Raw genomic sequence first — 16,327 nt, 5'->3', positions numbered from 1 at the left:
CTCAATGAATTGAATAGTAAGAATAATGATAATGCTGTTAGAGTGGCTACTAGAACTGGTAGAATGCCTCAGGAACCTTTGTATCCTAAAGGCCATCCTAAGAGAATTGAGCAAGATTCTCAGAGAAATAATGTAGATGCACCTAGTCCTTCTAATAGGAAGAACAAGAAAAATGATAGGACTTTGCATGCTTCTAGTAAACCTGTTACTGAAACACCTGAGAATCCAAATGATATTTCTATCTCTGATGCTGAAACACAATCTGGTAATGAACCTAAAACTAGTGATAATGTTAATGATAATGTTCATGATGATGCTCAACCTAGTAATGATAATGATATAGAAATTGAACCTGCTGTTGATCTTGATAACCCACAATCAAAGAATCAACATTATGATAAGAAAGAGTTTGTTGCTAGGAAACATGGTAAAGAAAGAGAACCATGGGTTTAGAAACCCATGCCTTTTCCTCCCAAACTATCCAAGAAAAAGGATGATGAGGATTTTGAGCACTTTGCTGAAATGATTAGGCCTATATTTTTGCGTATGCGATTAACTGATATGCTCAAAATGAATCCTTATGCTAAGTATATGAAAGATATTGTTACAAATAAAAGAAAGATACTGGAAGCTAAAATTTCCACCATGCTTGCTAATTATACTTTTGAGGGTGGAATACCAAAGAAACTTGGAGATCCAGGAGTACCCACTATACCATTCTCCATTAAAAGAAACTATGTTAAAACTGCTTTATGTGATCTTGGAGCCGGTGTTAGTGTTATGCCTCTCTATTTATATCGTAGACTTGATTTGAATAAGTTGACACCTACTGAAATATCTTTGCAAATGGCTAATAAATCAACGGCCATACCTGTCGGTATTTGTGAGGATGTTCCTGTTGTAGTAGCAAACGTTACTATTTTAACGGAGTTTGTTATTCTTGATATTCTCGAGGATGATAGTATGTCTATTATTCTTGGAAGACCCTTTTTGAATACTGTAGGGGCTGTTATTGATTGCACTAAAGTCAATGTCACTTTTCATGTTAATGGTAATGAGCATACGGTACACTTTCCGAGGAAACAACCTCAAGTCCACAGTATCAATTCTATTGGAAAAATTCCATCGATTATATTTGGAGGTTTTGAATTTCCTCTTCCTACTATCAAGAAGAAATATGATATTCTTATTATTGGGGATGTGGATATCCCCGTTGAGGTAACATAGTGTTATTCGAAATTTCTCCGGTTCCATGTTATTCGGAATGAGTTCGTTAACAAGACTTGATCAACCTTGTTAGTGGATTCCTTTTGATGAGCATGAGATGGATGAAATTAGAAGGCACAACCGTCTGTATCCCACTTTTACTTTCTGTTATTTATATTAAATAAAATAAAAATAGTTTTTTCTGTCTGTTATCTGAATTATATGTGCAATATAAAAATAACCCGAAAATAAAAGTTCTCCAAATGCCATGAAATTTAAATATGATTTTTCTGGAATATTTGAGAATATTTGGCACTGAGAACACAACAGGAGGAGCTGGCACCTGGCCACGAGGGTCAGGGGCGCGCCCCCCTGCCTCGCGGGCCCATGGTGGCCCTCCTCCACTTATCCTTTCACCCACACACTCCTTCTTCCTCCCACAAACACGAATATCCAGCTCAAACCCGAGTCCAAGCTCATTTTGCTGCCATTTTTGATCTCCTTGCCCAAAGCACTTCTCACAAAACTGCTTGGGGAGATTGTTCCTTGGTATGTGACTCCTCCATTGGTCCAATTAGTTTTTGTTCTAGTGCTTTATTCATTGCAAAATTGTGCTGCCTAGGTGACCATGTTCTTGAGCTTGCATGTCAAATTTATATGGTTCCAAGTAGTTTTGATGCATGATATAGGCTCTAGGCACTTGTATGGGTAGTTGCTATAAATATTATTGAGTTTGGTTCACTTTTATTTTGAAGTTACTAAAAAAATTCAGAATTTTTTAGAGGAAGAAATATGCTTAGGAAAATGTTCCAAGGTGGTTCTTCAAGGAAGCAAGGACCCAGGCTTGCAATGCATGATGCTGATGAAGAGCCACCAAGAGACGCTCCAGTGCGTCCTTATGAATGGCCTTCTTAGAACTTTATGGATTGAGCGGGAATTAAGGAAGAATTTAACGCATATTTGCGTAACGCTGATCTTGTGAGCTTCGAGGAAGAGAAGTGCAGCCAGTATCACTATCTCACTAGTTCCTTTGTGAGGAGGGTTGAATTTTCATCTTCACGTAATTCCCCAACTGTCCTGTTTGATCTTTATGAAAATTCTTATACCATGGACTTAGAGGATTTTACCACTGCTTGCAAACTTCCACAATGGGGTAGTATCAGGGAACCTCGCAAATCTGAATTTAGAGATTTTCTTGCTAGTATAACTGTGGGGGAATCCAGAGATATAACACAAGCTACCATAGGGAGCATTCATTTTCCTGCTATACATTATTTTGCTCTCTTCATAGGTAGATGCATAAATGGTAAAGATGAAGCATGTCATATGTGTGTTCCTGACCTCAGTATTCTTAGGAGTGCTGTGTTAGAAGACAAATCTTATAATTTCGGAGCCATTGTTGCACGTAGATTGCATCTAAATAGATTTAATGGAGATTTCTTTGGTGGAATTTATGCAACCCACATAGCTAATTTTCTTGGTATAGCCATATGCGAAGATGATATTGATTACCTCCTGCTTACCTAGACTTTAATGCTATGGTTCACCACCAGTTTGTCGAGAGGAATGAATCACCTCTCCAGTATTGACTAATCTTTGACAGACGGTGTGCTGTCCGTATTACTCTCCCTGCTCCTGCCTTCTTTGATTATCAGGCAAAAGGAACATATGTTATTACTAGAGAGGAGGCATATGAGTACGAGAGGAGAGCGGAGGCCGCTCGTCGCCACGCTGCAGCTCAGGAGGCGATAGCCGCTGCATCGCAGTACGATCCCAACTACTATTATGGATATCCGCCAGGCCAGCCATGGCCATAGACCAACTTAGGCCAAAAGACTAGGCTTGGGGGAGTACATATTTCCCAGTGACATTACATTTATGTTCACACACTCATTGCTAGATGTCAGTGCTCATACTTTTTCATTGTATCATCCATGCTAGTTTATTTTTCTTTTTATGCTTTCTTCTTGTGTGTTTAATAAACCTTAAGAAAAACCAAAAAATTAGTTGTAGCTTTTAATTAGTTTACTTTCCATGCTTGTAGTAGTAATTAAAAAGAAAACCCAAAAATATTTCCTGTTCTTCTTTTGCTTGCTGGGAGCTTTCCCGTGTAAATAGTTTTATTCCTTTTCTTTTCTTTGGGGTCGATAGGAGAACACTATGATTAAATTGTTAAAGTGGCTCTTATATGCATAATTTTTTATCTGACAAAAGATCCCATATTGCCTTTTCTTCTCCTGTTTATTGAATGCTTGCAGATTCCAGCTTAGTCCAATGCACTCGCACTATTATTATTATTCACATCATTCGGTCGTGCAAGTGAAAGGCAATTGTGACGATATATGATGGACTGACTGAGATGAGAAAAGCTGGTATGAACTCGACCTCTTTTGTTTTTGTAAATATGATTAGTTCATCATTCCTGATTCAGCCTATTATGAATAAACATGTTTGCAATGACAACTAGAGATCATAGTTTCTTGTGCCATGCTTGATTAGCTATGAGTTATAATGGTTTACCTTGCATGCCAACATGCTATTAAAATGGTTGTGATGTGGTATGACAGGGTGGTATCCTCCTCTGAATGATTTAAGTGACTTGACTTGGCACATGTTCACGCATGTAGTTGAAACAAAATCAACATAGCCTTCACGATATTTATGTTCATGGTGGATCATATCCTACTCATGCTTGCATTCGGTGTTTATTAATTTTAATGCATGTTCATGACTGTTGTCGCTCTCTAGCTGGTCGCTTCCCAGTCCTTTGCTAGCCTTCACTTGTACCAAGCGGGAATACTGATTGTGCATCCAATCCCATAAACCCCAAAGTTATTCCACATGAGTCCACTATACCTTCCTATATACAGTATCTATCTGCCGTTCCAAGTAAATTTGTATGTGCCAAACTCTAAACCTTCAAATAAATATCATGTTTTGTATGCTGGAATAGCTCATGTATCAACTAGGGTTGTCCGTATCTTCCATGTTAGGCGGGTTATTCTCGAGAGGAGTGGACTCGGCTCCTCACTCACGAGAAAAATGGCTGGTCACCGGGATGCCCAGTCCCATGCTTTATGCAAACTAAATCAAAATAATTGCAAACAAAACTCCCCTTGGGACTCTTGTTAGTTGGAGGCACTCGTTGTTTCGAGCAAGCCTTGGATTGATGCTTGTTGGTGGAAGGGGGAGTATAAACTTTATCATTCTGTTTGGAAACCGCCTATAATGTGTGTAGCATGGAAGATATTTCCATCTCTTGGTTGTTATATTGACAATGAAAGTATACCGCTCAAAATATTATTCACCTCTATTTCAAAACTGAGCTCTGGCACCTCTACAAATCCCTACTTCCCTCTGCGAAGGACCTATCTATTTAATTTTATGCTGAGTCATCATCCTCTTATTAAAAAGCACCAGTTGGAGAGCACCGCTGTCATTAGCATTCATTTTGTTAGTTTACATTAAGTATGACTGGACTGGATCTCTTTTACCATGAATTACAATGTCTAGTCAGTCCTTGATCTTTAAAGGTGCTCTGCATTTATGTTTTGCAGTCTCAGAAAGGGCTAGCGAGATACCATCTTTTTATATCATATTATGATTGTTTTGAGAAAGTGTTGTCATCCAAGATTTATTATTATTGCTCGCTATTGATTATGCCATTGATATGAGTAAACTTGAGACCTAAGCATTATTGTGAATGTGGTTAGTGATAATCTTTGTTGAAAACTTGAATGATGGCTTTACATATTTACAACAACAAGAGCAAACAGAGTTTGTAAAAGTTTTCTTGATCACTTTCAGTTTGTCAACTGAATTGCTTGAGAACAAGCAAAGGTTTAAGCTTGGGGAGTTAATACGTCTCCATCGTATCTACTTCTCCAAACACTTTTGCCCTTGTTTTGGACTCTAACTTGCATGATTTGAATGGAACTAACCCGGACTGACGCTGTTTTCAGCAGAATTACCATGGTGTTATTTATGTGCAGAAACAAAAGTTCTCGGAATGACCTGAAACTTCATGGAACACCTTTTCGGAAAATATAAAAAATCCTTGCAAAAGATGAAGACCAGGGGGCCCACCACCTGTCCATGAGGGTGGGGGCGCGCCTGCCCCCCTAGGGCACGCCCCCTACCTCGTGGGCCCTGTCGGTGTCAAAACCGGCGGATCTCGGGTAGGGGGTCCCGAACTGTGCGTCTAGGCCGGATGGTAACAGGAGGCAAGGGACACGAAGTTTTACCTAGGTTCGGGCCCTCTCGATGGAGGTAAAACCCTACGTCTTGCTTGATTAATATTGATGACATGGGTATTACAAGAGTAGATCTACCACGAGATCGGAGAGGCTAAACCCTAGAAGCTAGCCTATGGTATGATTGTTGATGTGTATGTTGTCCTACTGACTAAAACCCTCCGGTTTATATAGACACCGGATAGGGTTAGGGTTACATAGAGTCGGTTACAATGGTAGGAGATCTGAACATCCGTATCGCCAAGCCTGCCTTCCACGCCAAGAAAAGTCCCTTCCGGACACGGGACGGAGTCTTCAATCTTGTATCTTCATAGTCCAGGAGTCCGACTGAAGGTATAGTTCGGCTATCCGAACACCCCCTAATCCAGGACTCCCTCAGTAGCCCCTGAACCAGGCTTCAATGACGACGAGTCCGGCGCACAAATTGTCTTCGGCATTGCAAGGCGGGTTCCTCCTCCAAGTACTTCATAGAAGATTTTGAACACAAAGATAGTGTCCGGCTCTGCAAAATAAGTTTCCACATATTGCCATAGAGAGAATAATATTTACACAAATCTAATCTGCTGACGTACTCCGTAGTGTGACATCACACCACGGCCAAGATTTTATTCGAACCGTTTTACTGTCCCATCTTAGCGCGTTATGCGAGGCGGTTTCCTTGGCACGTCTTGTTAAAGCAGAGATCGTGTCCCCTTATTCCGGGATTCTCATCAATACGGGCGTGGGTAACCCAACCGCGCCATTGATTACGGTGCTTGGAGATAAGCGAGTTTTACCGGGCTGGTGGGGACACGTAGTTGCGTCCACCCATATAAGGGCATAAGGATCCACCTTTTCACCCATGCCTTCTTCCTCCTTTGCCTATCCATTCTTGCGCACTTGAGCTCCAGCGCCCAAGTCCGCACTACCACCTCAACCTTCTCCAGTCATGTCCGGAGCGGGAGGCAAGTGGATGGTCTCCTCCGTCACGGAGGGACACATCAAAAAGCTGAGGAAGGCCGGATATCTGGCTAGCGATATCGTGCACCGGCTTCCCGAAAAGGGGCAGCTCATCCCCACTCTTAGGCCCCATGAGAGGGTGGTATTCCTCCACCATTTCCTCCACGGACTAGGCTTCCCTCTGCATCCATTTGTCCGGGGGCTCATGTTCTACTACGGCCTGGATTTCCATGATCTAGTCCCGAACTTCGTCCTCAACATCTCGGCGTTCATCGTCATGTGCGAGGCATTCCTCCGCATCCGCCCCCATTTCGGCCTATGGCTTAAGACTTTCAACGTCAAGCCGAAGGTGGTGCGCGGCAGCCAGGCGGAGTGCGGCAGTGCCATGGTTGGAAAGATGGCCAACGTCCTGTGGCTCGAGGGCTCCTTTGTGGAGACCCTGAAGGGGTGGCAATCATGGTGGTTTTACGTCACCGAGCCGCGCGACGCCGAATGGGTCGCACCCCCTGAGTTTCGATCCGGCCCCCCCTACGCGGCTCATGTCCTGGAAGGAGACGGGCCTGTCGTGGGGTAACCAAAAGGAGGTGACATGACTACAAACATGCATCCAATCCCTGGTGAACAAGCAGCTTAGGCTTGTCAATGTAGTCCAGGTCATGCTCATCCGCCTGATCCTCCCGTGTCAACGACGGGCCTTCAATCTGTGGGAGTTCGACCCGGCGCAGCATCAAACTCTAAACGGGCACTTCGACACGACGTACGAAGATGCCTGGAGGATGCTTTTCAAGGGCGCCGAGGCTCCCGCATCCGCTACCGAGGATCACGGATTCAGCGTGCAGCATCACACGCTCGCGGTAAGCTGTTTTTTCCTTTTACAGGGTATCAGTTTTCCATAGTTTGACTCTATGCGGGATCTAAACTCCCTTACCTTTGACAGGATTGGCAGGCGAAGTCCGGACGGATCGACTATCCGACGCCTTTGCCCGAAGGCCCAGCGGACGCTCACCTGGTGAAGCTGCTGGTTCTGGAACCCTATGTGGTGCCCGAGAAGAGGGCCAAGAAGAAGGCCACGGGGACTCGAAAGAGTGCCCGACGCCCGGAGGTGTCGGATTCACCATCCGACGAATCTGAGGCGCACTCCTCCCATGAAGACGAGGAGGAGGAAGAAGAGACCCCCTCCCCCTCCAGCGGGGGAAGGGAAGAAAAGGAAGGCTGCCCCAACTGGGGAGGCCGAAGGGTCCAAGAAGGGGAAAACCCTTTCTCCGGACTACTCCACCGACGCCGACGACGGCAGAGAGGAGTGGGCGCCTAGGGCCAAGCCCCTGGCGAAATCGTAAGTATCCGGATACCAAAGTAATTCATAGTATTCGTTTATTGCACAGCTTTCCCTTATGTCGAATGTGTTTATGCAGCCCACCCAAAGACCGGCTCGATGTGTCGTCGAGCGGCTCACTGGACTCGTCGGACGTGAACTCACTTCCGACGGCTTCCTCCCCCCGCCCTATGAACGACACCGAAGTGTTGTCCCAACAGGTTCCAATCCGGGAGGAGGTGATCCTGGAAGCGCCGCAAGGCGACCTCCCGGACTCCAGGAGTAACGGGGATGAAACCCCCCAGGGCTCCAAGTCCGGTTCTAGGCCGGACACCGCTCCGGAACCTTCAAAGGTTCCAGAGTCCGGCGGGGGACCTCCTTCCACGAGGAGCAAGTCCACCGTGCCGGCGGCCTCCGTCCAACCGGAGGCGCCGGACAATATGTTGGAGGCGCTCCAAGGCGCCTCCATCGACGAGGAGCACCGCGCTATTATGAGTGCCATGGTCCAGAAGGTTCAGTCCGCAAAAACGAACTGACTGAAGCTTGTACTAGCCTTTTGACAGGCTTCGAGGTAAGTAAAGAAAGTGTAAATAATAGTACCGCATAGACAATAGCCCCTGATGCTCTGTTTGGCATTCGGGAAGAAAAGCCGAATAGAGGATCAAATAGAATTCGCAGGAGTCTAACAAAAATGAGTCAATATGCATGTGTAGGCTACCCTGCTTGTGTCCGCCGCTCTGACTGCGGAAGTGGACACGCTGAAGCAGGACCTTGAAAGGTCCGAGCAAGAGCTCGAGTGTGCCAAGAAGTAGCTCGAGGACAATGAAGGTAAGAAATACCTTGTTAAATATATATATATATAGTGCAATTGCAAAAAATGACAGGATTATCGTGGCTATTGTAGGGGCCACGTCTGAGGTGGCGACCCTTAAGCAAGCGCTGGACGAGGCCAAGAAGAATTCGGCCTCGGAACGCACCGAGCGGGAGAAGTATGAGGCCGAGGTTGGCAAGGTGCGGCAAGAGCTTCAGGCTCTCATGGAAAAACATGAGAGTTTGGAGCGTGACTCGAAGACGCAAGCGTCCGAGCTTGCGGTGGCTATTGAAAATGCCAAATCTGCCAAGGCCGAATCCCAGAAGACCCTCCAGGAGTTGGATGAGGTGAAGAAGATTGCGGCGGGTAAGGCATTCTCTATGCAAAGCAAACACATAAACGTGAGTTACCTGTTACTTACCCAAATCCGGAGCTCTCCAGGAGCGTTCGCAGATCTTCCCCGGAGTGTATCCGATGCCGCCGCATTCTATCGAGCCGAAGAGGGCGGCTCGACGGAGAAGGTGTTCTGGTCTCAGTACGCTGAGGCCGGACACCCCGTGCCCCTGAGCGACCAGCTGAAGCAACTGGTCGAGCTCCACAAGGCGGCCGAACAGGCCATGAAGGGCCTCCTAGTTCGGCTGTGGCCTGGAGAGGCTTTGCCTGGGAGCTATTTCGGGCTGGTGCGGCGGCTGGTGGAGGCCTGTCCGAGGCTTGAAGACATCAAGCGCTCCGTTTGCATTGAAGGTGCCCGTAGGGCCCTTGCCCGTGCTAAGGTGCACTGGGGCAAGCTGGATGCGGAGAAGCTTGTGAAGGACGGGCCACCGCCGGGGAAAGAGCATCGCAAGCCCGAGAATTATTATAAGGATGTTCTGAAGGGTGCCCGCCTTGTTGCGGATGAATGTACCAAGGATGTATTTTTTGAGTAAAACCCGCTCATGTTATCCTGTGCGCTGAAAACTTGTTCATATGCGCTAAGCAATGCTGCTTGAATTAAAAATATTACCTTCTGTGCGGCTGTTTATCAATACTGAGAGATGGCGAGTCGTCGGCTTCTGCCCCCTTACCGCTAGTGCTGGGGTGTTCGGGGATAAACATGGGTGCTCTTTTTCCCATATTTGGGTCCTTCGAGGGAGGTGCTCAGCCCAACGAACGAGGCAATCGGACTATAATGCATGAACACTCTCACTTAGCCATAGAATTCTATAATTTTAAATTTCGGTGAAGCCCCTAGTATTCGGAAGACCGAGTTCGGGGCGCTATCCACGCCTTGGCCGGACAGAGCCGACTCCTTGCCCTAAGCGGCATAAGTCTTTAGGGACTCGAAAAAACCTCTCGAACAGCGACCAGCTCTCGCTTCATCATGACAGTCAGTTTTAGCTTTCTCCACTGAGGTGCTCGGCCCAGCTCAACTGGGGCACAATCGTAGTGGTTCTCCTAGTGCTACCTTAGCCAATATAGCAGAACGTAAGGCACCAAAACATAGGAGCCGGGCAAACCCAACTATTGACCCAAGACATGATTCGGAGTCGATGCATATAGTGCTATAAGTTCGGGGTGCCACACTTGTGAAAGTGTTCGGACTTCTCACACCATATTGAGGGGTACTAAAGCCCCTGGCGTATTTTGGCCGTACCATCGTGTACGGGTGCAACATGTCGTTAAGGAACATATAAAAAAAGGTAATGCAAAAAATAGACAAAAGCTATGCATTGTTTATTAAAATAGCTGCGATCAAAGCAGAATGATACAAGTAATGCGATAAACGAAAAGTTGGACTATTTAACATGTCTGCTCCAGGGGCAAGCTTCGGAATAGTATGCGAAACAGGTATACTGCTCGTGATAGAGACCACCTGGGATTTCCGTAATGCGGCATGGCTTGTCTGCTTCCCTGGTCCTTGCATTGTTTGTACGGCAATTGAACTGCCGAACAGGCCTTCCGAAGAGTAGAGTCCTGGAAGTAAGAGAAAAGTAAAAAATCGGCAGCCCCTGGTGCGGTTTAAGCCGTGTTTTGGGCGTGCCGTGATGGTGCCCCTCTCCCGATGCCCATGGTATTTCCAGAGCGTAGTTATGGACACGAAGTACTGGCATCGCCTTTTTGTGAGGGTTGGGGTTGGGGCCGCATTGCTACGCCTGCTCGGAACGTGCCAGGCGGTCTTTTTGTAGGTTACTCCGGGCGCGCTTGACGTTGTCCGGACGTTTAATGGCCGGACTGGAGAACTGCCTGGAGAGGCTGCTTTGTACTTCCGCTGCAAGGGCCGCCGTGTGCTCCTCCGTTCGGAGGGAGCGTTCGGTGTTTCCATTGACCGTAATCACTCCACGAGGGCCTGGCATCTTGAGCTTAAGGTATGCGTAATGCGGTACCACATTGAATTTGGCGAATGCGGTTCGTCCGAGCAGTGCATGATAGCCACTGCGGAATGGGACTATGTCGAAGATCAATTCCTCGCTTCGGAAATTATCCGGGGATCCGAAGACCACCTCAAGTGTGACTGAGACTGTACAGTTGGCCTCTACACCTGCTATTATGCCTTTAAAGGTCGTTTTGGTGGGCTTAATCCTCGAGGGATCGATGCCCATTTTTCGCACTATATCCTGGTAAAGCAGGTTCAGGCTGCTGCCGCCGTCCATGAGGACTCTAGTGAGATGAAATCCGTCAATAATTGGGTCTAGAACCAATGCGGCAAATCCTCCATGACGGATGCTAGTGGGATGGTCTCTTCGATCAAAGGTGATCGGGTAGGAGGACCATGGGTTGAACTTTGGGGTGACTGGCTCTACCGCGTATACGTCCCATAACGCACGCTTCCGCTCCCTTTTGGGGATGTGGGTGGCGTATATCATGCTCACCGTCCACACTTGTGGGGGAAAACCCTTCTGTCCATTGTTGTTCGGCGGCCGGGGCTCCTCGTCGTCATCGCTATGCAGCCCCTTGTCTTTATCGTCGGCGCTTAGCTTGCCTGCCTGCTTGAACACCCAACAATCCCTGTTGGTGTGATTGGCCGGCTTTTCGGGGGTGCCATGTATTTGGCACAAGCGGTCGAGTATTCGGTTCAAGCTGGACGGGCCCCTAGGATTCCTTTTGAATGGCTTTTTCCGCTGACCGGATTTAGAGCCTCTGAATCCGGCATTAACTGCCGTATCCTCAGCATTGTCATCGTTAATGCAGCGCTTCTGCTTGTTGCGACGCGACCTGCCACTAATGTCCCTGGTGTCCAAAGTACCAGGGTTCTTGGTCATGTTGTTGCTACAAGCAAGCCAGCTATCTTCTCCCGCGCAAAAGCGGGTCATGAGTGTCGTGAGTGCTGCCATAGATTTCTGTTTTTCCTGTCCGAGGTGCTGGGCCAGCCACTCGTCACGGATATTGTGCTTGAAGGCTGCTAGGGCCTTAGCGTCCGGACAGTCGACTATTTGACTTTTCTTTGTTAGGAACCGTGTCCAGAATTGTCTGGCTGATTCCTCTGGCTACTGGATTACGTGACTTAGGTCATCGGCGTCTGGGGGTCGCACATAAGTGCCCTGGAAATTGTCGAGGAATGCAGCTTCCAGGTCCTCCCAACAACTGATTGATCCTGTTGGCAAGCTGTTGAGCCAATGCCGAGCTGGTCCTTTAAGCTTGAGTGGGAGGTATTTGATGGCGTGAAAATCATCACCGCGGGCCATGTGGATATGAAGGAGATAATCCTCGATCCATACCGCAGGGTCTGTTGTGCCATCATATGATTCGATGTTCACGGGTTTGAAACCCTCGGGGATTTGACGATCCATTATTTCGTCTGTAAAGCACAGTGGGTGTGCGGCGCCTCTGTACTGGGCGATAGCATGACGTAGCTCCAATGAGCTTTGTCTACTGTGTTCGGCCCTGCCGAATTTGTGGCTGGCGTGACGGTTACCGTCTCGAGCCTTGGGGTGCCCACGTGATCCGTAGATCGATCGTGTTTGCCCTGCCTTGTCCTCCAACATGTCTCATAAGTCCGAAGCATATTCCCGTGCCTTTGTATGGGGTGCGGCTTGAGTGGAGGGCCGGGAGGCCTCTCTGTCGTGGCCACGAGGTGGCCGTTCGGCCGCATCAAGTGCTTCCTCCTCTAATCGGGGTAGCAACTTGCGCTTTGGTTAACTCTTGGAGGGGCATTCGAGTTTATGCTCTTCGGCCGCAAGGACTTCGGTCCATCTGTCAACTAGCAAATCTTGATCAGCTCTGAGTTGTTGCTGTTTTTTCTTGAGGCTTCTTGCCGTGGCCATAAGCCTGCGTTGGAAATGCTTTTGCTCAATGGGATCCTCTGGCACGACGAATTCGTCGTCGTCGAGGCTTGCCTCATCTTCGGAGGGAGGCATATAGTTATCGTCCTCGACCTCTCTGTCTGCCGCTCTCTCATGAGGGCTGGTTTCTCCATCCTCCTGTGCTAAACCTTGCTGGAGGGGGTTTTCTTCGGCACTCTCCGGAGTATTATTATCTCCTGTGCTGGAATCACCGTTTTTGTGTTGGCGGGATTTTGAGCGGCGCCGCTGACACCGGCGCTTGGGCTGTTTCTTGGAGGGGTCATCCTCCGTTGTTCCATCGCCCTCTCCCTCTTTTGGGGTGTCCACCATGTATATGTCATATGACGAGGTGGCTTTCCAGGGCCTAGTAGGCGCTGGTTCTTCATCATCTCCTTCGTCGGCATCCATACCGTCGATGTCTTCGGAGTCGAAGTCGAGCATGTCGGTTAAGTCATCCACAGTGGCTTCAAAGTGGGTGGTGGGTGGGTTTTGAATTTCTTCATCGTCCGTAACCCAACCTTGCCGACCGTAGTCCGGCCAGGGCTCTCCTGATAAAGAGAGAGACTTCAGTGACTTCAGGATATCGCCGAAAGGCGAGTGCTGAAAGATGTCTGCGGCAGTGAACTCCATGATCGGCGCCCAATCGGATTCGACTGGCAGGGGCGCGGAGGGTTCAGAGTCCGGAGAGGAGTCCGGCTCCTTGGAGTCACGAGCCTCGCAGAGTACGGGGCTGGTGTTTGGCTCAATCACCGTTTGGATCACAGCCCCCGAGGTGGCGTCTAACCGCCCATCCTCGATCGACGCGATCGGCTCCGAACTAAAGGTCGGAGCCGATGCGGGTGCAGCCTCCAGGGCACTATTTGGCGGCAGAGCTAGATCATGCTCGTCGTGACAGTGCGGCGTGCTCGGCAGTGGTTCGAATCCGTCGAGGATCAAGTCCCCGCGGATGTCAGCCGTGTAGTTTAAACTTCCAAATCTGACCTGACGGCCAGGGGCGTAGCTTTCGATCTGCTCTAGATGGCCAAGTGAATTGGACCGTAGTGCGAAGCCGCCAAAGACGAAGATCTGTCCGGGGAGGAAGGTCTCACCCTAGACTGCATCGCCATTGATGATCGTAGGAGCCATCGGGCCTGACGGCGATGGCATAGAGGAACTCTCAATGAAAGCACCAATGTCGGTGTCAAAACCGGCGGATCTTGGGTAGGGGGTCCCGAACTGTGCGTCTAGGCCAGAGGGTAACAGGAGGCAAGGGACACGAAGTTTTACCCAGGTTCGGGCCCTCTCGATGGAGGTAAAACCCTATATCCTGCTTGATTAATATTGATGATATGGGTATTACAAGAGTAGATCTACCACGAGATCAGAGAGGCTAAACCCTAGAAGCTAGCCTATGGTATGATTGTTGATGTGTATGTTGTCCTACGGACTAAAACCCTCCGGTTTATATAGACACCGGATAGGGTTAGGGTTACATAGAGTCGGTTACAATGGTAGGAGATCTGAACATCCGTATCGTCAAGCTTGCCTTCCACGCCAAGAAAAGTCCCTTCCGGACACGGGACGGAGTCTTCAATCTAGTATCTTCATAGTCCAGGAGTCCGACTGAAGGTATAGTTCGACTATCCGAACACCCCCTAATCCAGGACTCCCTCAGGCCCCCGGGAGCTCCTCCGACCTCAAGACCAACTCTATGTATTTTCTTTCGGGGAGAAAATAATCAGGGAGAAGAAATCATCACGTTTTACGATACGGAGCCGCCGCCAAGCCCTAAAACCTCTCGGGAGGGCTGATCTGGAGTCCGTTTGGGGCTCCGGAGAGGGGAATCCATGGACATCGTCATCATCAACCATCCTCCATCACCAATTTCATGGTGCTCACCGCCGTGCGTGAGTAATTCCATCATAGGCTTGCTGGACAATGATGGGTTGGATGGGATCTATCATGTAATCGAGTTAGTTTTGTTAGGGTTTGATCCCTAGTATCCACTATGTTCTGAGATTGATGTTGCTATGACTTTGCTATGCTTAATGCTTCTCACTAGGGTCTGAGTGCCATGATTTCAGATCTGAACCTATTATGTTTTCATTAATATATGAGAGTCCTTGATCCTATCTTGCAAGTCTATAGTCACCTATTATGTGGTACGATCTGTTAACCCCGAAGTGACAATAATCGGGATACTTACCGGTGATGACCGTAGTTTGAGGAGTTCATGTATTCACTATGTGCTAATGCTTTGTTCCGGTACTCTATTCAAAGGACGCCTTAATATCCCTTAGTTTCTGTTAGGACCCCACTACCACGGGAGGGTAGGACAAAAGATGTCATGCAAGTTCTTTTCCATAAGCACGTATGACTATATTCAGAATACATGCCTACATTACACTGATGAACTGGAGCTAGTTCTGTGTCACCCTAGGTTATGACTGTTACATGATGAACCGCATCCGGCACAATTCTCCATCATCGATCCATTGCCTACGAGCTTTCCATATATTGTTCTTCGTTTATTTACTTTTCTGTCGCTATTGCTATCATCACCACAAAATACCAAAAACATTACTTTTGCTACCGTTACCTTTTGCTACCGTTACCACTACTATAATATTACTTTGCTACTAAACACTTTGCTACAGATATTAAGTTTCCAGGTGTGGTTGAATTGACAACTCAGCTGCAAATACTTGAGAATATTCTTTGGCTCCCCTTGTGTCGAATCAATAAATTTGGGTTGAATACTCGACCCTCGAAAACTGTTGCGATCCCCTATACTTGTGGGTTATCAGTGTTACGGTGTGCCAGGTAGCACTTTGTAGCGTTCAAGTCTGGTACAAGACCCTCCATTAAATGAACAACCACCCCCTTGTAAAATTTGTGAACAAGCCCACGACTAAAATTATCGGAGACGTGGGTTGTCCCAACATGCATTATTATTATTTATATTTTCTGTGTGGAGCATCCTCAAAACAAAATGTGAGAGTACAATATGAATTGGGCCCCTTCCTAATTGGTGCTAAATTTTGACCAAAGATTTAACTGAAAAAATGTTAGTGCATGTTAACAAAAATTATATCGTTTGATTCGTATTTGAACATAGTTTTCAATTATGCAATTTTTTGTGACATGCATGAACATTTGGTTAGTTAAATTTTTAGTCAAAATTTGGCGAGATGCATTAAATTACCACATGCAAGCAGTGGCGAATCTTGGAAGAAAATGAAGGGAGGGCTCAAAGTTAATTGTGTGTAGAAAAAGTCAAAAACTCTTAATTCTTTAGTACGAATAAGGTCAAAATTTTGATACGAATACTAGTAATTTTTCTTTTGCAATTTTTGGAGGGGGGGCTTGAGCCTGTCGAAGCCCCCCAGCTAGATTTGCCACTGCATGCAAGTATCAAAAGGAGAGTCACGGCATGCATGCATGCCTTGTAATTAATGCATCGATAAATGCAAATTATTGAAATATATCGAGTGCAGTGCTTTGATCTATCGCGTGAACTCGTACAAGACCGAGAAGTTTGATTACTATAACGCCCTCTCCCTCACGG

This window comes from Triticum urartu, chromosome 1A (genome assembly GCF_056163025.1).
Source record: "Triticum urartu cultivar PI428250 chromosome 1A, HENAU_Tu73, whole genome shotgun sequence".
Taxonomy (NCBI): Eukaryota; Viridiplantae; Streptophyta; class Magnoliopsida; order Poales; family Poaceae; genus Triticum; species Triticum urartu.
This window is presented reverse-complemented; position numbering follows the sequence as displayed.